Source organism: Capsicum annuum, chromosome 10 (genome assembly GCF_002878395.1).
Source record: "Capsicum annuum cultivar UCD-10X-F1 chromosome 10, UCD10Xv1.1, whole genome shotgun sequence".
NCBI classification, from domain to species: Eukaryota; Viridiplantae; Streptophyta; class Magnoliopsida; order Solanales; family Solanaceae; genus Capsicum; species Capsicum annuum.
In genome coordinates, this window is record NC_061120.1 from 38,524,957 (window position 1) to 38,552,160 (window position 27,204).

The 27,204-nt window shown below is 35.2% G+C and overlaps 1 long non-coding RNA gene across 1 annotated transcript; it reads right to left on the minus strand.

The window, feature by feature from the left end:
* Window positions 1–24,071: 24,071 nt before the first annotated feature.
* LOC124887965 lies at window positions 24,072–26,961 on the minus strand. The gene is made up of 2 exons (XR_007045628.1): window positions 26,117–26,961; window positions 24,072–24,452 (listed from the first exon to the last, which is right to left on the minus strand). It is a non-coding gene; the product is annotated as an uncharacterized LOC124887965 (long non-coding RNA).
* Window positions 26,962–27,204: the final 243 nt, after the last annotated feature.

The following is a 27,204-nucleotide window of genomic DNA, read 5'->3' on the forward strand; positions in this document are numbered from 1 at the left end:
TTTGCTCTCGTTAAGGCTTTAGCTCTCGAAAGCACCCGTAGACAACCTTTGCTCACTCAAACTTGTTTATTATTGTCTCCTTGATATTGTTAATTCTCTTACTCGTTAAATACTCTCACCACTAACAAATCTAACTCTAAGAAAGATTGAATTGTAACATATGCTCTTGACTAACCTACAAATTCAAATGTACCAAACCTACGGTAAACAATTCAGACCTCCTCTTGAGTTGCATAGGTGCACTAAAATAATATTGAAACTATTGAGTCATTTATTATCCACATCTATAATTTATAATATATTAAAAGTATGAAGGGTCTTAGAAACATTGTTTGAAAAATCTAGAAATAAATATAAAAGCATAAGAATAAGAAAATTTTAAGAAATACCAAATTTTTGAAAGTTTTAAGTACGTAATAAGAATGTAATCAGTGATTTTGCAAAATATTGACTCTAAAAATAAGGAAAGAGTGAAATGGTTCAACAAAGGTATATTATGTACATTTCGTCAAAGATATATCTACATTATCATCCTTAATTTAGTGTATAATTTTTTAACATTATCAAACTTCAAGTTATAATTATTCATGATGGTTATTAGATAAATCAAGATGAGTAATTTCTTTATAATTTTTCAACTTTCATATAGTATATAATATGTAACAACGATTATTGTTCTTTCTATAATTAGAATGGGAGAATGGGATGTGTCTACGATGAAAGTTTGTCTTATCATTATATCAAAAGGAAATTTAGAAAATCCAAGAGATATTAGTTACATAATTTATAAATCATATTGTAAAAATCAAAATTTTGTAGACTCTACAAGAAGAATACAATTTATGTTAGAGTTCTTGGAAGACACTATACCCTAAACCTAACTTGGTGATTACTCTACTCTATATCCTAAATTATGCCTATATAAAGAGGAAAATATTCGCTTATAGAACCATCTCGAATATCTCATAAAATCATGGAATATTCATAAAGAGATCATCCTAGTTTGAGAAATACGCTACTAACGACCCTCGAATTATGAAAAAAATCAAGAGAGAAGAATCAAGGGAGGAACAGATTTGTGCCTATATCATTTTATCAATAAAAATATTGTTGTTTACTCATATTTTTATTTGTGGTTGAAGTTTATTTTCCATGAATTAAAATTTATAGTAAACAAATTGGCACGCCCAGTGGGACCAAATTTATACTTCATCTCTCTCTCATAAATCAAATCTGCAAATCTGTAACCGCAAAATCGTAAAGATGGAAGCTATATAGGTACTTCAAGACACGTCTTTGAGTTTCATCAAGTCTACACTTCGACAAGCCTTGAAGTAGGGGGCATTTGTAGACATTAAAATTTTGTGGACTCTACAAGAAGAATACAATTTCTGGTAAAGTTCTTGGAAGATACTATATCCTAAACCTAACTTAGTGGTTACTCTACTCTAAACCCTAAATTACGCCTAAATAAAGAGGCAAATATTTACTTATAGAACCATCTCCAATATCCTACAAAATCATGGGATATTCATACAGAGATCATCCTATGTTTGAGAATACGCTACTAATGGCCCTCGAATTACGGAGAAAATCGAGAAAGAAGAATCAAGGGAGGAACAAATTTGTAACCATATCTTTTATGAATAAAAATATTGTTATTTCCTTGTATTTTTATTTGTGGTTGAAGTTTATTTTCCATGAATTAAAAATTTGTAGTAAACACATATATACACCTTGGGATTAATAAATTCAATGTTGGTTTTGTTGATTTCGGTCATGTAACGAGAATCATTTCACATGATAAATCTTTGTTGAAGTTGCAAATTAAAGAAGATTGCAATTGTATTTATATTTCACATCAACCATTTGTAACTTCTGATGGTAAAATATATATTTCTTACACTAAAATATTTGTTTATGTTTGTATTATTATATTAAAGTATGAATGATCTTTCATTAAAAATATCCACAATAAAGAAAATTATTTAATTTTAAATAATCAAATATTACATGTTCGCATGTGCAGTTGAACTAGTTAGAGGTAAATAACTAAGAGTGCATATAAGTCAGAGGATAATGAGAATTATTAAAATTGATATTAAGTTCAAAAACTACTCTCTTTCTTTACACCAATTTTAAAAACTACTCAGTTAAATCAATGGGTGCTATTTTGAGTTGTTGATGAACAAGAGCTTAATTATCTTTTAAGATATTTGGTTGCTATTTGAACATCAGTTTGGAGCTAACGTTTAGCATTTAAGGGCTACATTGAGGTATATTGAGCCTAATGTGTCCATCGTGTGGCGTCATTTGGACTATTTTTGCAATGTTGGTAAGCACAAGTGTCACAGGAGACTAGCACATGGGAGAACATTCTAGAAACATATGGAGATTTTCCTTGGCAAAGCCTTCGAATTCCATGTATTCGCATGGAAGGTCATTGGAACCCTTTAAATATAATAAATAATTAATTTATTTATATAAATAATAAAAAATAAAACAAAAGGGGTTGTCCTCATTGGGTATGGTTGGAGTTGAATGGTTCAACTCCAACAAGAAAAAGGACAAAAATGAGAAAAGGTTCGACTTTAACCATAAATTAGTGTTTATTGTCTGGTTCACAACATAACATAGTTCATAGTTTTTATACTTCAGCACCATCTATAGGAAGACGTAGGTGGGACAGGGGACAAAGGCAAACTTCAAGTTCCTTATTGTGTGACAGACTCTTATTGGTTACTATCAAGTGAGGCTCTAAGCCCAGCTATATGGAACAGGAAATACTCTCTTTTAAGTAGCATAAGTTTGTTAATTGATTGATCAGCAATGCGGCTTAGAAAACCACAGGCAAACTGTTGGGAGTTATCACACTCTTGCCCCATGAGGCAGTCAGGATACTGGTGGTACTTGATCAAAGTTGTCAATGTGTGTTGGAGTTATATCATCAGCCACTACAAAATGTCCAACTGTTCAGGAAAAGAATACCATTTGTTGCTCAAGAGTGAATTGAATGCTTTTCGCCTATGAAAAATCTTGAATTCCATGCTGTAATTTGAGCATAATAACTCAATCAAATGATTGCTTTGGGAAAGGACAAACCACATTAAAAAGTAGTAGTAGTATCATAAAATGTTTTATCAATGTGGAGAAATGATAGAAGTAAACGGTCAAAGATGCACTGGACATAATAAATATACATGTGATACTTAGTTCTCACCTTTTGAAATCCATGAGATTCTCCTTCATACTCCATGAGAGCCACAGGTAACTCCCTTTTTCTTCAAGGCGTGGTGAATTTTTAGGGCCTGTTCTGGCTGGACAACCTGTAAATAATTGTTTTTGTTTTCCTGAAATTCAATTCCTGTATAGTTGTTAGATTCAAGATACTAGTTTTTCATCACAAAATGAAAAATGATTTTTTAGGCTCCATTAAGATCAAAATTGAATAACATGGTTTAGTTTCCATTCTTAAAAGGAGTTCGTTAAACAAAGACTGCTACTTATCCAACAATAGCAGTTTCCTACAGTTAATAATGAAGAGTAAAATGAAAAAAAAAGAACAAGTTGCAGCAGTTTACTGTGTCTTCTAATCCTTGGAATAATATTATGGGGCAAGAGAATCGATCAACAAATTTGATAGGAGACCGCTCATTTAAAGCAATTTTGTTACCTGTATTAAGAGAAAGAATGTTAAATTATGACAAAAAATATTATAGGAATATTTAGTAAGTTGTCAATAAATAATTACCAGTGAGATTAATGATATAGTGGGATTCAAATTTGTGCATCGAATCACTCGACGGCTTCAAATCGGTTATCTGTTAAAACAGCAGAAAGTGTGTTAGCTCATGACTGGATTCCACCAGAACCATGTTTTCCAAATGTAACACCCCGCATTTTAGGCTAGAATAAAAACTATAATTTCGATGCGTTGATAATCCCGAAGCCAAAAATTCTATGACAATATGGTATGTTAATTATTTGCGTAGTATGTGAATCTATTCAAGTTTGAATTTAGACCATAGAGGTCCTTCAACTCAAGGACGAGTTGAAACTATTTCGATTGGTTAAGTTTTAGTGGACGTTATAATTTGTGTCAGCTTTCATCGACCATAACTCTTTTTATATGTTGAATTAGAGAGCCTAATATGTGTCAAATGATATTTCTTTGAATTAGCTTTCCAACGATAGCAATTTTGCTAAAATCCTGCACCCGAGCAAGAAGTTATGGCCTTTCAAAGTAGTAGGTGGTGCCTATGTAAACATAGGCGATAGCATAGGGGGCGCCTGTATAAACATAGGTGATAGCGTATGCAGCGCCTATGTAAAGGTTGCAGGTGACTTAAACACTCCGTTTTTGGGGCAAAATGGTCCTTTTCCACCCTTACTTAAGCCTAAACACGAAATTCAGTTCCCAAAGACCCCAAAATACACCTTCATTCATCCAAATTGTTCAAGAACTCTCTGTAGGATTTCACAATAAAAACCCAAGTAGTTCAAGATTAAACCATGGGTTTCCAAAACAGAAGATTTGGAATCTCCGCAACGTAGGCTTCAAGAAGCACCTATCATATTTGCATATAGAGGTACGTGGAGTTATCTCAAAAATCTCATGGGCTTTAAAAATTCATGTTTTCAAATGGGGGTTTTGAAATTACGAATATGACTATGTTTTTAAACATTTTATGATATTGATTTGGCCCTTAGAACTACTCCCAAAGTGATTTACTATATGATATATGTATATGCATGTATTCCGAAAAGATGTTAACTTGAGAGCATGAATAATATGAAATTTTCTCTCTTGATGTGAATTTGTTTTAAATGTTCATATGATGTAAATTGTTTGAAAACATATTGAAGAGTATGACATGAAATGTTTTGAGAATTGATATGATTTTGACTTGAAAACGAGAAGGTTATTCATGTTGAATACAATGGTTGAATGAGAAGAATGATGTGATATTGATGGCTTGCAAGTCGGGTATGACGATACCCTATAGAGCATGACATGTGATTGATTTGAACAAAATTTGAATGCATTGATTTTACATGAGATAGGTGGATGCCCGAAGAAGGCATTTGAGTGTAAGGGCTTATCACTGGAAACCGTGTTTGCCGATACGGGAATTTGGTACCAGGCTAAGTGATCTTGAGTACTTGACTTTATGTCATTCCCAAATTGGGATTATAGGTAGGAGCCCGGGGTAAGTGATCTTGGGCACTACCATTGGGTTCAAGACACCATGCTTCGTGGTCTTGTGTGTCTCTCCCTCACTTATACTCTAATCTTGGCGGCAACCGAGGATTGACAGTTTGTATAAATTATGTAGGGTATTCCACCTAGCTCAGTTGCATTTCATTGTTATTGAAAACAATTACATTATGCCCATGTGTTTTCAAATGATTTGATATGAAACTGCTTTATAATGGCTATCACCTATATTGTGTAAAAATATTATACTCCTTTTTTGTTTTCTCTGCGTACCAGTACTTTTGTATTAACCCCCTTCCCTTCCAGGTTTGGAGGCACAGTCTAGGGGTCCAGATAACTAGTAAATTTCTTTCGACAGATCGCAGAATCAAGTGGTGAGCCTTCTATGTTTCGGAAGGCCTGACGTCTTCTATTTTATTTATCATTTATTAGTTTTGGGTCTGCTGAGGGCCTTGTCCCAGTTTTTAGATAGACATTGTTTCAGTCATGTAGTAGAGATTTTGCAGACGATTTTAGAGATGTTGATTTAGATTGTGGGACACTATTCCCTATTTTTGTTTTTATATGATTCTTGACCATGTTTTCGTTATATTGTGTATCTTCCGTATTTCTTTTGTCATGAATTATGTGCATGATTATCAGAAAGATAAGGGTATTTTGGGCCTTTATGGTTCGGAATGCTCATCACGGCCAGGGCCCCGGTTCAGATCATGACACCAAACCACTCACCCCCCCCCCAGTCCAATAGTGCAGTAGGATAGGAGGTACAAGTTTGTGACAAGAGAACTAATAAACTGAGCATAATGTAATTGACGTATTCCATAGAAGCTTTTCGACATAATCAATAGGAAATGCAGACAGAGAAAATCAAGTAAATGCAATTAAATTAAGCCAGTTATTTCTAAGGAGAACAAACATTAAGTAAAATATGATTCATAAGTAAATATGACTAACCATCACTTAAACTTCAAATTATGCCATCTCATTGTCCTTTTTCCTGTTTTACCCTCTGAATATGGTCACGTGGTGGCTCATGGAGAGAACAAGGGAAGGATTTTCTAAGCATTTCACTTCGGCTGATCCAAACACTAGATTGACCATGCCCTCTATAATACTATATTAATGTTGCATAACGACTTACTCCAAATAAAGAAGCACCAGCTCTGAATGTATCTCTGAAAGCAAGAGAAGCTAATGTTGTGTAATCACCATAAGAATACCTAGTTATGCAAAGGTGCTTTCCATCAACCTTCCCTTCATCCACCTTAATCAATAGAGGTTCCTAGTTAAACCTCTATCTAAAAGAAAGAGAAAATAATAATTAAAGGTAGGGGACACATTTAATTCAATTTACCAAATATTTAGAACAAAAGCAATAATCATCGATGTTAACAATTCCCCACTTCCCAAAAAGGATTCATGTGCCTCATCCAAGATCCTCTCTAGCAAGCCATCTACACAGGAACACAGTGTCTCTTGGTACCATAAGGTACCATCACCACTAATATTGGAGGCCATCACCTTCTGCCCACCTACACCACCCTTGATCCTCATCAAGATAGGATCTAACATCTGCTTCTCTTTGATATAAGCACTAAGAGACAACCGGTCGACCTCTTGCAAAAACACACCACCATTGTCGGAGTCCAAGAGGCAAAATTAAAGTTTAGCTAAATGATGAATATCTTTCACCCACTCCCGCTTACCTTTTTCCACATGATCAAGACTCCTCATGGACAACCTGCTAAGAGCATCAGCAACCACATTAGCTTTACCTGGAAGATAGTAAAGACTCATGTCATAATCCTTGAGCAGCTTTAACCATCTTATTTGCTTGAGGTTAAGATATCTCTGAGTAAACACATATTGCAAGATCTTATGATTAGAAAAGATATCCATATACACGTCATATAGATAGTGACACCAGATTTTTAATACGAATACCATAGCTAAAAATTCCAAGTCATGAGTTAGATAATTCTTCTCATGCACCTTCAATTGTCTAGAAGCAAAATTTATCACTTTACCATGCTGCATTAGTACGCAACCAAGCCCCATACAGGATGTATCACAACATACCACAAATCTATCCGTGCCTTCAGGCAAGGTCAATAGTTTAGCTGAAGTTAGCTTATCCTTCAATTTCTCAAAACAACCCTCATAAGCATCAAACCACAAGAACTTTACCTTCTTCTGAGTCAACTTGGTCAATGGGGCATTTATAGTAAAAAAAACTCTCGACAAACCTCCTGTAGTAACCCACTAAACCTAAAAATCTTCGAATATCAGTTGGAGTCGTGGGTCTAGGCCACTTTTTAATCATTGCAACCTTCTATGGATCCACCATGATCCCTTCACTAGAAATGACATGACCCAAAAAAGTAACAATATTCAACTAGAATTCATATTTTGAAAATTTGGCATACAACTGCTGCTCCTTCAAGATCTACAATACAATGCGGAGGTAATTTGCATAATCCACCTAAGTCTTAGAGTACACCAGAATATCATCTATGAAAACAATGATGAACAAATCCAAAAACTAATGGAATACCCTATTCATCAAATCCATGAATGCCGTCGGGGCATTGGTCAACACAAAAAACATAACCAAAAACTCAAAATGCCCATACCAGGTATGAAAGATAGTGTTAGGAATATCCACCTCCTTAACCTTTAACAGATGAAACCCAGATAAAAGATCAATCTTGGAGAAAAACTTATCACCATGCAACTGATCAAATAAATTATCTATCCTTGGAAGAGGGTACTTATTCGTTACTGTCACCTTATTCAATTATAGGTAATCAATATTCATTCAAAGGGAACCATTATTCTTGTGTATGAATAACACCAGTGCACCCCACGGGGACACACTAAGATGGATGAAAGCCTTGTCTAGAGATCCTTGAGTTGATCTTTAAGCATCTTCAACTCAATTGGAGCCATTCTATATGGGGGAATAAAAATTGGATGAGTGTCCGGAACAATATCAATCCCAAACTCAATCTCCTTATCAGAAGGGACACCAAAAAGGTCGTCAGGAAAGACCTCAGGAAATTCATTCACTACTAGGATGGAATACAAAAAAGGACCCTCCAAGTTATAATCTCTAACCTAGACCAGATGATAGATACACCCCTTGGAGATCAATCTTCGAGCTCTAGGATATGATATGAACTTTCCCCAAGGATCTAGGGAACTATCCACCCATTCAATAACTAATTCATTAGAAAATTTTAAGACAACCCTATGGGTTCGACAGTCTAGAGACGCATAGAATGAGTGCAACTAATCCATCCCTAATATGATATTAAAATCAACTACGTCTAATTCAAATAGATCCACCAAAGTTTCTTGACTACCCTTAGATAACACACAACCCCTAAAGACTCTTTTAGCCACCAAAGACTCCCACTAGGGTAGAAATAAAAAACAGGGTCTGAAATACACTCGGTACCAAAACTAAAATGCACAGCCACAAATAGGGTCACATAAAAGAGAGTGGACCCTAGATCAAGTAAATAGTAAATATCACGAGAAAAGAGTTTCAATATACCAGCCACAATATTAGGTGATGCCTCAAACTTATGGCAGGTGGTGAGAGCATAAAGATAGTTCTAACCAGTACCAGAACTAGATAGTGCACTCTTTGGTGTCGGAGCTAGTGAAAAGGAAATTGGAACCTTGTTTACCCATAAGTAGCCTTACCAATAGGACAGTTTCTAAGTATATGCCCCAGCTGACCATAGTTAAAGCACTTGTCCTTTCCATCATCACAGTAACCCCGATGCAATCAACCACAGAGCATATAGAAAGGATATAACAGAGCTGACTGGTCCCTAATAGCCTATGATTGGGAACTCTGTGTCCTATAGCTGTCTCTACTCTAAAAATGGTAGCCAACTAATGGCTTGGGGTAGGGAGCACTAGCCATCTAGTAAGACCCAAAATTGCCTCACTTTTTCTTGGTCCATTTCCTAGGATCCTTGTCACTCTACTGTTGGCCACCATCCTCCTCAAAAAACCTAAACTTCTTACTTTCCCTCTCACTATTTTACGGAAATATGACTTTCCGAGTCGCCACTTAATTTATTTGAAAAGGAATTAAAAAAACCTTTATAAAGTACTTAGATAATTCAAAATAGGAAAACCATTTAAGTTTTGAAATTCTAAGTAAACGGTTCCTATTAATTTTTTAGGAAGGTTTTTAAGGAACCTAAAATGTCCGCTAACTTAAGGTTATCTGAACTATTTAAAAAATAATTTCTATTTTACTAACTTCTAAAAGAAAAAGTCGGGTGTTGAAAAAGAAGTTGATTAAGGAGTATTTTAAAAAATTTTGCAAAATAAATTTTTTAGCGACTTAGTTAGGGGTTTAACTAGGTTCGCAAGCAAACAATGTAGAAAAACGGAAAGAGGGGAAGAAATAAATAATTTGGGGTCTTAAGCCCAAATCCATCACCCTGTCCTAGTCTAATTAGGCTTTCGGCCCAATTTTACCTATCCTAATCTAGATATTGAGCTTTGACCCATAACCTATCGAAAACTATTCTTCGAACCTTTGGCTCGAGTTTCGTTTCATCTGTATTAAATACAACTTTAGCGATGAGGCCCAAATAATGAATAAATGAATAAATAAATATAATGAATAAAGACAATAATAAATAAATAAATAAATAAAATAACAAATGAGACTTTTAAATCTCTTAGCCAATTCAAATATTGGATTTTAACCCATTCTTCTCCTTTCGACTCTTTGTATTCGTGTTCCGTGTAACTCATTTTAGACTTTTTTTCGGGACTTGACTTGAAGTATAGGCCCCATTGGCCCATGATAGATATGCAAAGGGAAAAGAGTCCATGTAGGACTTGAGAGTATCCACATACGAAAGAAAAGGAATAAAGCAATTAATATATGTCCTAAAGTTAACATTTCAACGAAGACTAAATTATCATGTATATAAAAGCACGCAAAGTTAGTTTAACAAAGGTAACTTCACATTATGTAACATACATGGAAACCACAGGTGTAAATATCTAAACTTCCAGTATATGAATACAACAGTGAATTAGGCTTGATGTCACATAGAACAAAAAGGAATAAATACAATTTCTGAATATAATCGACTAGCCAATGAAAAGAAGTTCGTAGAACAAGGCTCAAACAAAGGAGGGTAAATATCCAACACTTCAATAACCTCACATTTTATCTAAACAGAAAATTAACCTTCCAAATGGACCCCTTATTTATCCACAACACGAAATATAATAAAAGTGTTTTTAAATAGTAAAGGCCTTATCTTTATTGATAGTCTAATAAAGTTATAGGCGAGAAGACCTTTAGGAAACGAGAACAGGCCATGCTAAGGGCGAGTCTCGTTCTTAGTATTGATTTCTACGAGAGAGAAAATATGACATAGATAGCCCTTTGGTAAACCACATGTTCAAAGACCATAAGTTTGTCCATGTTCGATGACCAGAATCGGCTTATAACTAATTATCAAATGACGCAAGTTTCCAAGACTAACATGAGCATAAAAAAGTTGTAAGTATGCACACGGATTCACAAGAAATGATATTTAGGCTTCACTACCCCAAGATGGAATATACTATAAGCTGCTCCTCACCTTCTCTTTGACCAACTTGAAATGAACTTTCAAAGGTCAAAGGAAAGATCATTGAGGTTTCATAAGATTGTCGACTTTACTACGAACCCATGTCTACTATTTTTAGTGACTTTAAAGGTCAAGAAAATCAGGGTCAGCCCGTATTGGGTGAATACAATCGATTAAAGTTCTACTACTGACTAAAATAAATAAGATTAAAACGTAGACAACCAATCACAACCAAGGAAACACTATACTAAATCGATGTATAAGGACTAAAATGAGACAATCAGCTAAAGATATGGCAAGTCAGACCAAAATATTCAAGTGTAAACATAACATAAGAATTGATAAAATTTCAACAGTACAGTGGTTTTACAAGCCGATCTACACCTAGATTATGAGATTTAGACGAACTCGATGTCAAAATAATGAATAATAATTGAAGAAACTCTTTTTTGATACTTATCAAACAAAACTATAAGCTAAATTTTCACCACAAAAATCATCGAATCTCAATAATGAACTAAACAAGAAGGGGTAGAGTCTTGACAACCTTCATATATGCTAATTCATAATGTAACATTACGACTAATCAACATTAATAATCATTAAATGATAAACCCATCCATTATTAGGCATACACAACCAAGTAACATCATTAACACAGAGTAGTGAATTTATCCTAAGCAATCTTACAACAACATGCTCAAATAAATCCTACACTCGACGAGGCCTCTACAGCTATTCCCAACAGACAAGCAACATTATAACTACACCATAAGGAGATGAAAAAGAGAGAAAACAAAATGATAACAAAAATAAAAATAGAAAAAGCTGTTTACCTTTTTCGGAACAGCAAAACGGGGTTACAAACTGATGTCGGGATCTTGACCACCATCAAAAATCATTGTTGTCATCGTAAGATTTTGACTCATGGACTGATTTTCTCAAAAAAAAAAAAATTACCAAAGAAATATTCACTTGTCCTCTTGAAAACCAATTTTCTTTCTCTTTTTCTAGTAGCTCCACTAAAGAAATTTCTTGTCCTCTCCGAGTCAATTTTTTTTCTCTTCTAGCTTTTCAAAAATTTTCCCGACCCCTTCTTGGCTAAACAGTAAGATTTTTTTATAGATAACAAATTAGGGTCCCTCTTAAGCTCTACTGATGTGGGATTAAGAGAAATTGGGGGGGCGTTTTGGGATTTTCAGTAGGAAAAAAAAATTGAATTCAAGTTGGGGTTTCCAAACAACAACTTGTACAAATTTGGATTGTTCTTGAGAAAATTCCAAATGGGTTGGCCAATGGAGATTGGGGAAAAAGAATAATCTCCCAAAACCAAGAGTATTTTCTCAAATGTGTATGAATTCATACTACTTCATCCAAAATTCACACAATCAAATCATTGGAGGGACACCTAGGTATATTCTAAAATATTTTTGAACCCTCCTCATCACACCAGCGTGTGAGACGCTTGTGAGAAGGGTTAGATCGGAGTCTTAGGTTTTGACGAAGTTGTTGATGGGTTGATGGTTAGTTTTTGCTGTGGTTTGGAGTTATTATTTTTTGTAATTATAGAACACGCTCGGTTTTTGCTGTTGTTGAAGAAGAAGAAGAAGAAGAAGAAGAAGAAGAAGAAGAAGAAGAAGAAGAAGTATAAAAAGGGATCTAAAAGGGGTTTGGGCTGGGTCAGACAACTGGTGTTGGGCTGGATCCGTTGGGCTTGGTGGTAGTGTTGCTATTGGATCGGGTCAGGGGAAAAAAGAGTGTGGGCTAGGTTATTTTGGCCTGATGTTGGGATGGTAGGGTTATTTTTATGGAAAGGGTAGATTATGTGTTTAAATTTTAGGGGTTATTTAAAACATAACCTCCAATTAAAATTGAGAACTTAGTCAAATTTAATTAATAGTTGATTGCATTAAAATTAAATTGGTTCATTGTATTGAAAATGTGACCAATTTGATTTCAATTGTGGTCAAAATTTAATAAATTGACTAAATTAAATTGTAATTCGATATGAATTAATAGCTTGTTTAATCCTGAGTTTCTCGATTTAATAAAAATTCAACAAATTTTTGCAAATAAATTATTCCTAAGAACAAATTACATTTAAATCAAGATTTTAATCATTTGAATTTATTTTCAAGATAAGCCTTGGTTAAAATTTGATATTTTGTAAAATAACGATTTAAGTAACAAAATTATAAAATTTTCATATAATTGAATACGATAATATATAATTTCTACATAAAATAAAAAGTATACCCAAATAAATACTTTGAAAAGCTTTTATTCAGATAAAATAAATATTATAATTTTTTTCAGAAATCAAAGAAACTCAAACATAAACTTAGTTGTGGAGGGCAAAAATTAGGTGTCAACAACTGCCCCCTCCCTTTGGGTAGGGTGGATGGAAGTAATCCTGGGTAAAGGGAGTTTGACTTTCCTAATTTTTGTCCTACCATGAATTCATTTCTAATGGAGGTTGGTTTTTGCACGAGTTTCATAGATTTATGGTCGGACCTCGGTATAAGGTTTCCTACATATCTCAGGTTATATGATAATTTAGGTCACTTGTAGTTCATAAAGCTTGATTTAAAGAACTATTTTCAAAAATTTTACAAGTTATCTTGATTTTGGAGTTTTTGATGAAACTGAAAAGCTAGAGAATAAAGGGATTTGGAAGGAGGTTGGAATGCAGTCAAGTTTTTAAAATAGATCCCAGCCTATTTATTCTCGAGACTTAGGGAATCAGACTACTTATAGTTCGACTCAATCGGTGCAAAAGACAGTCTTTTATTTCAGACGATCTTTGGCTTAGGATGATTGACAAGTTGATCGAGTTACAGAAAATAGGCTTGCAACCTCTTAACCATGAATATGGGATCCTTCACATCTATAGTCAAGAACTTACCTTGACATAATTTTTGAAACTCTAGCTTCCCTATCACTCAAATTTGAAAGAAAGAGATGTTTACCCTCGATATGAATTTAAGAATATCCCGATAGTGAAGCTGAAACCAGAATATCTCAAAATATCCACATGCCTTCTAATAGGGGTGTGGTTGGATGTTGTTGGAAATCATTCTTTAGCTCGTATCCAAAGAGTTTGACGTCCCTCTCTAGACTATGTCCCATTTTACTGCTAAGAATATGTTCCACGTTGTATGACGTTCTTTTTGGAGTCGTCCGCACCTATGGTTTTGATTTGATATTTTCATCCTCTTAGATGCTCTCCACAATGTTTCGAACAAAAAATATTAGTGCTAAACATAATTCACGAAAGAGGTATATAGTCTTTACCGTGTCTCCACGTGAGTTTTCCCCCAAAAGGCAAAGTCATCCTTTTATGTACCTGTTTGGAAGGCAATAACTTGCAACAACGAACACAACAAACCTCTTAATTACTTTATAATTATCTTATTTGTCAGTAGAATATGTCTTCAAAGTGGGGTGACCTTTTTAAACATCAATGATACTTTATATAAAATGGTCTCTGTAATCGTGTAATTTTATGCTGATGCAACAACCTATTTTGTCACCTATAATGTTTGTGAAATGATAACCTCTCTGGTTATTGTCAATGATTATTTGCATATGACATCGAATAAGTCTTAAGAATCTTTTTATCGATACGACTTGTAGATTTCCCTTGAATTATCAATCTTTGGATAATCTCGCGCATTATTTGATATTGGATATGAGGCGACTTACAAATATCCTTTGAATTGCTAGCTTTTAGGTGATCCTCTATATTACCCGACCTTGGATAAGAGATGACTTACAAATATCCCTCCAATCTCTAGCTCTCAGATATTCCTGCACATCATTCGACCTTGAATACAATATGACTTACAGATATGTCTCAAATTGCTAGTCTTTGGGTAATCCTGCACATAATCAATCTTGGATATGACGCGGCATATAGAGAACCTTTGGACTTATCAATTTGATAATCTCGCATATTCTCTAGTAAGGATTTACTTGTGACTTATGGATAACCTTTGGACTACCAATTTTTGGGTAACCTTGCACACTATCCGATTAGGGTGTCGTTGTGAATTATGAATGACCTATAGGCTATCAACTCATAGGTAATCTTGCAAGCTATCCTATTTAAAATAATATGACTCCCAAATGACCCTCAATTTGTTAATTTCTAGGAAATCTCATATATCACTCGTCTTCATATAGCGACTTAAAGATGTTCCTTCAAATCGCGTGCTCTTGATGCATTCAGATGCTGATTCACAAAATGATGAGATATCCTCAACGCCAGCTTATGCTATCTTGCGTGTCAACGGATATTAAATGCTGATGATATCTTTGATGCTAGCGTATGCTATTAAAAGTGTCAACAAATATTAAATATTAATGATATTCTCAACACCAGCATATGCTATCTTGCATGTCAATAGATTTGATTGTTGATGATATCCTCGATGACAGCGTATGCTATCTCGTATGTCAAAAGATATTAAATACTGATGATATCTTCGATGCCAGTGTATGTTATCTCGTGTGTCAACAAATATTAAATGCTGATGATATCCTCAACGCTAGCGTATGCTATCTCGCGTGTCAATAGATATTAAATTATGATGATATCCCTGATGCCAGCGTATTCTATCTCGTATGTCAATAGATATTAAATGATGATGATATCCTTAATTCCAGCGTATGCTATCTCGTGTGTCAATTGATATATAATGTTGATGATATCCTCAACACCAACATATGCTACCTCATATTTTAATAGATATTAAATGCTGATGATATCCTCGATGTCCGCATATGCTATCTCATGTGTCAACAGATATTAAATGGTCCTCTTGGAGATGGCATATAATGGCCCTCTTAGCAATGATATGAAATGGCCATCTCGATAGTGGCATGCAATGCCCTCTCAGCAATGATATGAAATGGACCTTTTGGCAATGATATGAAATAGCACTCTTGGCAGTCGCAAAAAATGGCCCTCTTGACAATGATATGAAATGAACCTCTTGGTAATGTCCTGAAATGGCCCTCTCCGTAATGAGATAATATGAAATGGTTCTTCCTGTGATTTGAAAAAAGTTTCACCTGAGTTTGATTATCTGTATTTTTCTATCTACATGTACCTATAATCAAGGTAGGCAGTTAGTAGATGCAATGACGCTCTCACTAGCGACCACAGTCAAGATTTATAATTGTTTAATGATAAATACTGAGCATCCTGATTTGAATGAATTATTCCATTTTTAATATTTCTTTTTTGAAGAAGTAGCAAATCCATCGGATGCAAGTAAATGGGGAAAGTCCTCGTTTGGGGATTATTCAAATACCGTTTGCTTCGCTCCAAGGAAAATTTTGAGGATGACTTTCTGCTTTTCCTCCTAAGAGTGATACTATTGATTGTTATACTTATTGTGATAACTCTCTTAAATGTACCTATGCTCAAGGTAAATATTTAGTCCTTCATGGTCTCAAGAAATAAGATAGACAATTAAAAAGGTCCTCGATAAATGGGTATTAAACCCTTTTTGGGGGCTACCCAAAAATACCGTTCTTAAGCAATATATGCTTTGTGTGGCTCTCAACTCGCTTGGGTATATTTTGAAAAAGATTCCCATTTTGTGTACTTATCCTTTCATCCACAGAAAAATGATTAGTTTTTGGGTAAAACTACTCTGTGTTGACCTTCTTCAATCCTTGGTTTGCTCCCGCCATTTTTTGGGTACTCCGTCATGTTGGGACTTCTACCTTGACTCCCCGTTCCAATAGATTCCTAGGCAATCACTAAGTAAAATATTTGTATAGGTTTTTGAAAGTAGCCATAATTTTTTAAAAACTAGTTTAAAAAATTTCTATAAAAGCTTTAGAAAATCTTTGCTAGTTATGTCATGTATAAGCCTGATGAACATATTTTTCTTCATTCTGACTATGTTTGATGTTTGACGTAGGATTTCTAGGGATTCAGGATTATTGAGGCTCTGTATCAGAAGTTCTATCATAGCCGGATATTTAGTCTGTCTAGACTTTGTCACAGCTGGTGATTTCCAAAACTTGACTTTGACCTCTGGTGCAGTGGGATTTGAAATATATTCTAATATATTAGTGGAAATTTTGAGGATCTACTCAAAATTTCTGCCCCTATTTAAATTTGTTTGAGGCGATCTCAGCTCGTGAGGATTTGAAGTTTTTGTTAGTCTTCGTTCTCTTGGTTTTTGGAAAATGATCTTTCTCTCGTGAATTTTTAAGATTCCTTCTCAAAATTCGGCCCTAGTTTCCATTTTCTGGGGTTACATAACCGAGCTGTTGGGGCACTTATGTATCCCATTGAAGTAGGAATCAGGTCATTCAAGACTACGCTAGGGATATATAGAAAAATCTAATGGGTTGACCAAAGCTGACATAATTTAGGTCAAACGTGGTTCGTACATAAAAGAAAAGAATAAGTTCTCCTAAGTGGTTGACTAAAGTCGACATAGGCTGCCTACGTATCCCTTTCTTAGGAATTCAGGTCAAACGAAGTTCATACATGAAAGGAAAGGGATTCTAGGCAATTACACATCATAAAATAGATACTATCATAAAGCCGATTACAAACAAGCAAAGGAAACAAAAACTAAAACATCTTTCGAACACAATATCTCTTTACTGCATCAGAATTAGTTGGTTTGGTCCACTCTAGACCATCCATCTCAGGTAGGATTAGGGCTCCTCCAGTTTGGGATTCTTTTGATTTTCAAATTCTTCTATATCTTCCACTAACTACTTCTCGTCACATTCTTTCCATTCATCATCATTCTCTTTTCTTTGTTCATCTAACCCTTTTCATGAAATAACATTGGCAGATTTTTAAATTATTGCCACCAAAATAAACCATGTTAGATGATAACAGGATAATAAAAGATAATATTATAATCATATTTCAAAATAAATTCTTAAATAAAGGGAGTCCTTTTGGAAAATAAATAAAAACTATGGCTCATGACCCGCGCAAATACGGGCCAATGCCTTTTTGAAAGCTGTAAAACACAAAAAAAAAATTGAGACATAAAAGGGTGGATCATGGGGCCTCCTCCAGATCATTACCAATTTTTAAAACTACTAGTAATTATCCTTTCATCTACCACGACTGGCGACGAATTATGAGCGGTGTGGAAGTCTAATTTTGCAATGTCTCTCCTGGTACAACCATCCTCACCCCATCAGACTTTGGGAAACCCTCTAGTATATCATTGCATCCCTCGAACATATTTCTTATCCCATCCCCAATACAATCATATTTTGACATATCGCGCATAAGAAATGATTGGTATAGGAGTGGCAATGGTTTGGACAGACTCATCTTTGACTTATCTTCAAGCTCATCTTCCTTTCTTGGCTGGTACCCTATCCCACGCTTAAATGCTTTTTTTAGGACCATAATAGGCTCAATAATTCCTTCCAAATTCATACCCAAGACACTCAAGGCATCCACAACTTTCTCTATCTTCTCCACTCCTACTATTTTTTTAGATTTTTCAAATCCACCTTTGTAATAGTCTTTCTAGATACCCATTCTCCTGCTATTTCAATCATGCTAACCGTAGCTCCCCTATGATTAGGCAATGGATTACTGGTGATATTTGGTGTCGGCTCTTAAAGAATGATGATCTTTTGATCAATCAAGTCTTGGATCTTGTATTTTAGATTGATGCATTCTTCAGTATTATGCCCGGGCGCTCCTGAATGATAAGCATAGACTTGATCGACCTGAAAGAATCGGAAATTGAGATTGGTAGGCTTTGGTGGAATGGGTCGGTGGGTTGGTTTTCGTTGTTGTTTGGAGTTATTGTTGTTTGCGATTATCGAACATGGTCAGGTTTTTTGGTTGTTGTTCGATGAATTTTATTGGATTATTTGGAAGCTATTTTGTACGTTGAAGCCGAAAAGGGGATCTAAAAGGGGTTTGGGCCAGGTTAGACGGCTGGAGTTGGGCTGGATCCATTGGGCTTGGTGGTACTATTTCTATCAGATCGGGTCAAGGGAAAAATAAGTATGGGCCAGGTTATTTTGGCCTGATGTTGGGCTGGTAGGGTTATTTTTATGGAAACGGTAGATTATGTGTTTAAATTTTGGGTGTTGTTTAAAACATAACCCCCAATTAAAATTTAGAACTTAGTCAAATTTAATTAATATTTTTATTGAATTAAAATTAAATTGGTCCATTGTATTGCAAATGCGATCAATTTGATTTCAATGTAGTCAAAATTTAATAAATTGACTAAATTAAATCAAAATTTGATACGAATTAATACCTTGTTTAATCCCGAGCTTCTCGATTTAATAAAAATTCAACAAATATTTTTCCAAATAAATTAATCCTAAGAACAAATTATATTTAAATTAAGATTTTAATTATTTGAATTTATTTTTAAGATAAGCCTTGGTGAAAATCCGATATTTTGTAAAATAACGATTTATGTAACAAAATTATAAAATTTCGTATTATTGAATATGATAATATATAATTGCTACTTAAAATGATAAATTTACTCAAATAAATTCTTTGAAAATATTTTATTCCAATAAAACAAATTTGTAATTTTATTCTAAAATCGAAGAAACTCAAACATAAACTTAATCGTGGAGGGCAAAAATTAGGTGTCAACACTCCCCAATCTCTACGTGCTAATTCTTATCTTCTTGCACATGATGCATGTACACCGTCAACCTGGAAATCTCCATGTCCTTGTTAAAAAAGACAACCTTACTCTCTAGAATCAAGTCCCGAAAAAACCCGAAAATGAACTTCCTCATTCTAGAAACCAACTCCAAAGCATACTGAGACAATTGGTGAAACTTCAAGGCAGATTACTTGAATGACATCTTACCTTGCTTTGGATTAACAAACTCTTTCGCTTCCCTCAACTATTGAGGAAATAAGCGGTCCAGAAAAGAACTAGAGAAATCAACTCACAGGGCTGACTCAGTATCGTCACCCCTAGTCTGTTCACATTTCTCATAGCATTGGTATGCCACATCTTTCAGTTGATAGGTAGCAAATTCCACGCCCTCCACATTGGTAGCATGTATAACACAGATGATCTTTTCCATCTCATTCATAAAATCTTGAGGATCCTCCTCAACCTTAACACTAGTAAATATAGCATGGTTCAACCTCATAAACTGGCCAACCCTTGTAGATTCAGAAGATTGAGTAACAGAAGTACCACGCTCAGTCTAAGAAGCTACTAACTGTGCCAACATAGAATGACAAATCTCAGCATTCATCGCATCATCTTGAGAAGCTCGAGAAGGACTAGAAGGAATAAGTGGAACTCTAAGAGGATAATTAGGAACTAGACCCCTAGACCAGGACTGGACCCCATAAGTAGAACGGGTCCTATCAATATTTCCCTCGGGTAGGACAAAGGAGTTTCCGTGAGCTTCAGATTATCGAGGAGGCATGATCTAAAAAATAAACAAAAAAGGATTAGAAAAGATTTTAGGACCTTAGACTCTACACCTTGAAAATAAAACACAAGAAAGAGAAAACTTCCTAAATGCCTCATAGTCTCTCCTTTATGAGTGTGGTGCACTACACACCCCTAAAAGAGACTCTACTCGATGCGGCTTTGTTGGACTCCCAATTGTCCATGAAACTAGGGCTCTGATACAAATCTGACATAACCCGTACCGGGGCCTAATCGTGTCGGGCATCTTAGTATGTCCTAAATCAGAGACCGCCCCAAGGCTCAACCATAACCTCTCTATACCCTATGTCGGATGACTTTCAAACATAAAACAAGATAAAGCAACAGTAACTGAAAGACATTTAATAAATTTTATAACCATAACCAATCAGATATCCATCTGGTGTCAACCTCAATACCAATTCCAATACCAAGGCTGACACCTATATCAACATCGCACATGCCCACAGTTGTCTGATAAAGCCTCTATCTAGAATCAATAACATCTGGTTAAGACATTTCCTCGATGATAGCTAAAACCAAACCAAAGAAGAAACAAAGATAAAAGAAATCTATAGCATAAAATGGAGCCTTCTGGAGTATGGAAGCTCACTACTTCAGTCTAACTCAAAGATGTTCGGAATCCAAGTCCTTGAGCTAGAGAAGTAGTACAACCGGTTCCTTCATCGCATGGGGATACAGTGCCCAAAGAGGGTTAGGTAGTGAACCCTAGCATGTACTTATCAATAAGGATAAAATAATAATAGTAATTCAACCAAAGTAAATAACCATATGCAATCACATGGATACATATATATCATGTTGTAAAAGGGAACCAGGTTTAGCATATATTTAAAACTTAACCTAGGTTGTGTATCTTGTCCTCTCTAATTCCACCCACAGGCTATATGGGTTTAGCTCCCCCAGATGAAAGGGCCCCTGTGTATGTTAGCCACATGACTGGAGAATAGAAACCTGGAATGACTAGTACATCTCCCAGAATATAAAGTGTGACATAATTCACTCGGTCACCAAGTCCACTTTCATATTGGCAATCATGAGTTTCCAATGGCGATCCCCCTGGGACCCTACCTTAAAAAAATTTGCTACTAAACCCCTTTTAACCGCAATTAAACATTTTTCACATAACCAAACTATTAACCAAGGAGTCTTTTCATTAGGCATTAACCTTTGGTATCATCATACAAAAAATAGAGCTGGCAAGTATATCTTTTTATGCCATACCAAAGACATTAAACCAAGATGACTCCCAGGTTTCCAATTAAACCAAAACCATGGTTATCAAGGCCTTTCCAAACCATTTAAAACCAAAAAAACCAATTTATATTTCATTACCATGTTATGCCATGCAAAGATTTTAAGAATAGTCAAACTAGGTGAAAAAATAATTGATGGACATGAGATTCCTTGATCCTCATAATCTCTTCATTGATGGCCAGCAACTTCTTTTCATGCTCATTCCTCCACTTTTTTCCCTTCTCCTCATAATGGTCTATCTCAGGATTGGGAAAGAAATTGTAGATGTCGGGGGATATGATGACATGAGAAGGATTTGGAAGGGTTGCTTGATTTTGAGGATGAGAAGAGGTTGGGTGGTAGGTGGAGAGGACGTTTTGGAAATTAAGAACATTTTATGGAATTTAAGAATAGTTTGGTGGATTTTGAGAGGGATTTTGTGAATTCAAAAATAAATCTTGTGGATTCGGAGATTGATTTTATGGATTTGGAAATGTATTTTATGGATTTGGAAATGTACTTTGTGGATTCGGAGATGGATTTTGTGGATTTAGGAGCGGATTTTGTGGATTTGAAAATGGGTTTTGGGATTTAGGAATGAATTTTGTTGATTTAGAGATGGATTTTGTGGGGTTAGGGATGGATTTGTGGATGGTAAGCATCTGGGTTATTTTATCGATTGGTGTTTTGGACAAGTTGAGGAGCAGAAATGGATGTTGTGTTATTTGAATGGTCCCTAAGAATAGGCGTACTGAGGGGAGAGTTCTGGAGTGGAGTCCCGTGTCCTCTTGGAGCGGGAGCATTAATATTGATGGCCAAATTAGCCAAATCTTTAGTGCGGTTCATCTCCTCCTGAAGTATTTCCAACTTTCTTTCAAGTTCAACAATCATCTCATTTTATTCCGCTATTACATTATCCCTGATGGCCAATGCATTTTCTTTATCACTTCCAGTCATATTTGAATGATGGTTAGGCGATAAGATCTTATACGCTTTTGACCAGGTGAAGTAAGGATGTTCTTCCAGCTTTTTTCAACACGGAGTAGTTTTCTGTTATCTGCAAAGTAAAATAAGTCAAAGACATATGTGTTAGTTCCCATATGTGATAAGTAATGCAAGATATTTGACAAAAAGTAATCACATAGTGTTATTTGTGTCATAGCCAAACCGATCCACGAGAGCATAGTGGATAAATTTGTCTTTGATTCAAACAAACATACATAAACACATAAGACAGTTATATCACATAAAAATGCATATCCTAGTTGGGTGACCCTTTTAAGCCAAGGGTTGGCCTAACGTATTTGAAGAAAGTATATCATTATTTGAAACCAATCCATTATCCCCCCAAAACCTTCATAGGTGTACATAAATGGCATAAATTCCTACAAAAGTTACACAAAAGGGATACAATCTTTAGGGAAAGGAAAAATAACATGAGAAAAAAAATAATGTCCCACGCAGGGGATAGGAAATACTAGTTCCTGAATGCTCTTATATCGACCTTCGACCTCTTAGATTTGTCCCCTTTTTGTAATTGGAGACATATGTTGATGATCAAGCAATTTTCGTATAACTGTGCTCTAGATGCAACCGTCTAAATCTATCAATTTCTTGCTCGACTTGCTTCAGTTCCTCCCTCAATTGGTGTATTATTGAGGCATCCTTACACGAAAGTAAACAAAGCAAGCCTTCTCCTGACCCCTAAAGGATAATGGATTGGATTAAACAAATATATATTTCGTCAGTTCTACAATTGACTCGGGGTCAATATACATAGGTCAAATTTTCTAATGGGCCCAATACCTCCTTCGAGTATTGGGTCATCCTAGGCTTATGCCTAAAAGGATTTTGGTTTAGCTCTATCCTGAGTTTCTAGAGTGGGTTTGAACACAGGTTCCCAAGTAGATGACTTGGGTTTGGAAATACGAAAAAACCATTAGACGCCTCACGTGTTAATAAAACATCATATTTCCAACACTGCAATTGGAGTTGAACAACAGTAGCTGGGACATCCATGAAACCCCAAAACAATTTAATAATCATCATGTAGGATAATACCATGAAATGCAACAGTTAAATTTCACAGAATTGAAACATTTAAGCACGTAAATAGTTTAAACAGTTAGTCAAAATATAAATTCAAACATTTGGTTAGAACCTAATTAAAAGTTCCCCAGGAGAGTGACCATTTCTGTTTTGCGAAAATATGACTTTCAGAGTCGCCACTTAATTTATTTGAAAAGGAATTAAGAAAACCTTTATAAAGTACTTAGAAGATTCAAAATAGGAAAATCATTTAAGTTTTGAAATTCTATGTATGCGATTCCAACATTTTAGAAAGGTTTTTAAGACACCTAAAATTTCTGCTAACTTGCAGTTATCCGGATTTTTTGAAAAATAATTTCCTTTTGACTAACTTCTAAAAGAAAAAGTCCGGTGTTGAAAAGAAGTTGATTAAGGAGTATTTTGAAAATTTTTGCAAAATCAATTTTTTAGCGACTTAGTTAGGGGTTTAACTAGGTTCGCAAGCAAACAACGTAGAAAAAGGGAAAGAGGGGAAGAAATAAATAATTTGGGCTCTTAAACCAAATCCATCACCCTGTCCTAGTCTAATTGGGCTTCCGGCCCAATTTTACCTGTCCTAATCTAGATATTAGGTTTTGACCTATAACATGTCCTAAACTATTCTTCGAACCTTTGGCCCGAGTTTTGCTTTATCTGTATTAAATACAACTTTGGCTTCGAGAACCAAATGAATGAATAAATAAATAAAATAAATAAAGACAAGAATAAAAAAAATAACAAATGAGACTTTCAAGTCCCTTAGCAGCTTCAAAGATGGGATTTTAACCCATTCTTCTCCTTTCGACCCCTTGTCACCTTATGCCTTGGAACTCATTTTAGACTTTCTTCCGGGTCCTGAATCGAAGGATATGCCTCATTGGCCCATGATAGATATGCGAAAGGAAAAGAGTCCATGTAAGACTCGAGAGTATCCACATGCGAAAGAAAAGGAATAAAGCAATTAATATATGTCCTAAAGTTAATATTTAAACGAATACTATATTATCATGTACATAAAGCATGAAAAGTTAGTTTAACAAAGGTAACTTCACATTATGTAACATACATGGAAACCACAGGTGTAATTATCTAAACTTCCAGTATATGAATACAACAGTGAATTAGGCTTGATGTCACATAGAACAAAAAGGAATAAATACAATTTCTGAATATAATCGACTAGCCAATGAAAAGAAGTTCGTAGAACAAGGCTCAAACAAAGGAGAGTAAATATCCAACACTTCAATAACCTCACATTTTATCTAAACAGAAAATTAACCTTCCAAATGGACCCCTTATTTATCCACAACACGAAATATAATAAAAGTGTTTTTAAATAGTAAAGGCCTTATCTTTATTGATAGTCCAATAAAGTTATAGGCGAGAAGACCTTCAGGAAACGAGAACAGGCCATGCTAAGGGCGAGTCTCGTTCCTAGTCTTGATTTCTACGAGAGAGAAAATATGACATAGATAGCCCTTTGGTAAACCACATGTTCAAAGACCATAAGTTTGTCCATGTTCGATGACCAGAATCGGCTTATAACTAATTATCAAATGACGCAAGTTTCCAAGACTAACATGAGCACAAAAAAGTTGTAAGTATGCACACGGATTCACAAGAAATGATATTTAGGCTTCACCACCCCAAGATGGAATATACTATAAGCTCCTCCTCACCTTCTCTTTGACCAACTTGAAAGGAACTTTCAAAGGTCAAAGGAACTTTCAAAGGTCAAAGGAAAGATCGTTGAGGTTTCATAAGATTGTCAACCTTACTGTAAACCCACACGTATTATTTTTAGTGACTTTAAAGGTCCAGAGAATCAGACGGCAACTTGCAACGGGTGAATACAATCGATTAAAGTTCTACTAGTGACTAAAAAACAATATTAAAAGGTAGAAAACCATTCACAACCAAGGAAACACCATACTAAATTGATGTTTAAGGACTTAAACGAGACAATCAGCTGAAGGTATGGCAAGTCAGACTACAATATCCGAGTGTAAACCTGGCATAAGAATTAATAAAATTTCAACACTACAGTGGTTTTACAAGCCGATTTGCCCCTAGATTATGAGATTTAGACGAACTCGAGGTCTAAATGATGAACAATAATTCAAGAAACTCTTCTTTAATGCTCATCAAACAAACTGGAAGCTAAATTTTCACCGTAGAAATCATCGAATCTCAACAATGAACTAAACAAGAAGGGGCAGAATCTCGACAACCTTTATATATGCTAATTCATATTGTAACATTACGACTAATCGACATTAATAATTAATAAATTATAAACCCATCCGTTATTAAGCATACACAGATAAGTAACATCAGTAACACAGAGTAGTGAACTCATACAAAGCGATCCTACAACAACATGCTCAAGCAAATCCTACAGCCGACGAGGCCTCTACAGCTACTCCCAGCAGACAAGCAACATTATAACTATACCAGAAGGAGATGAAGAAGAGAGAAAAGAAAATGATAATAGGAAAAAAATGGAAAAACGTGTTTACCTCTTTCAGAGCAGCAAAACGGGATTACAAACTGATGCCGGGATCTTGACCACCACCAAAAATTATCGTAGTCACCGCAAGAATTTGACTCGTCGACTCCTTTTCTCAAAAAAATTTTACTAAAGAAAAATTCACTTTTCCTCTCGAAAACTATTTTTCTTTCTCTTTTTCTAATAGCTCTGCTAAAGAAATTTCTTGTCCTCTGAGTCAAATTCTTTATCTCTTCCAGCTTTCCCAAAATTTTTCCCGACTCTCTCTTGGCTCAATAGTGAGCTCTTTTTATAGAAACAAAATCAGGGTCCCCTCTTAAGCTCCACTGATGTGGGATTAGGAGAAATTGGGGGTATTTTTGGGATTTTCAGTAGGGAAAAAATTTGAATTCAAGCTTAGGATAGGGTTTTCAAACAACAACTTGTACAAATTTGGATTGTTGTTGAGAAAATTCCAAATGTGTTGGACAATGGAGATTGGGGAAAAGGAATAATCTCCGAAAACCAATAGTATTTTCCCAAATGTTTACGAATTCATACTACTTCATCCAAAATTCACATAATCAAACCTTTGGAAGGACATCTAGGCGTATTCTATAAGAGTTTCAAACCCTCCTCATCATGCCATCGTGTAAGATGCGTGTGAGAAGAGTTGGGTCAGAGGCTTGGGTTTTGGCAAAGCTGTTGATGGCTTGGTTGGTTGATTTTCGATGTTGTTCGGAGTTGTCGTTGTTCGCGATTATCGAATAGGGTCGGGTTTTGTTGTTGTTGCTCGATGAATTTTGTTGGATCGTTTGGAAGTTGTTTTGTACGTTGAAGCAGAAAAGGGGATCTAAAGGAGGTTTGGGTTGGGTGTGACGGCTGGAGTTGGGCTTGGTGGTACTGTTGCTATCGGATTGGGTCATGGTAAAAAGGAGTGTGGGCCAGGTTATTTAGGCCTGATATTGGGCGGGTAGGGTTATTTTTATGGAAAGGGTAGATTATGTGTTTAAATTTTAGGGGTCATTTAAAACATAACCCCCAATTAAAATTTAGAACTTAGTCACATTTAATTAATATTTTGATTGAATTAAAATTAAATGGGTCCATTGTATTGCA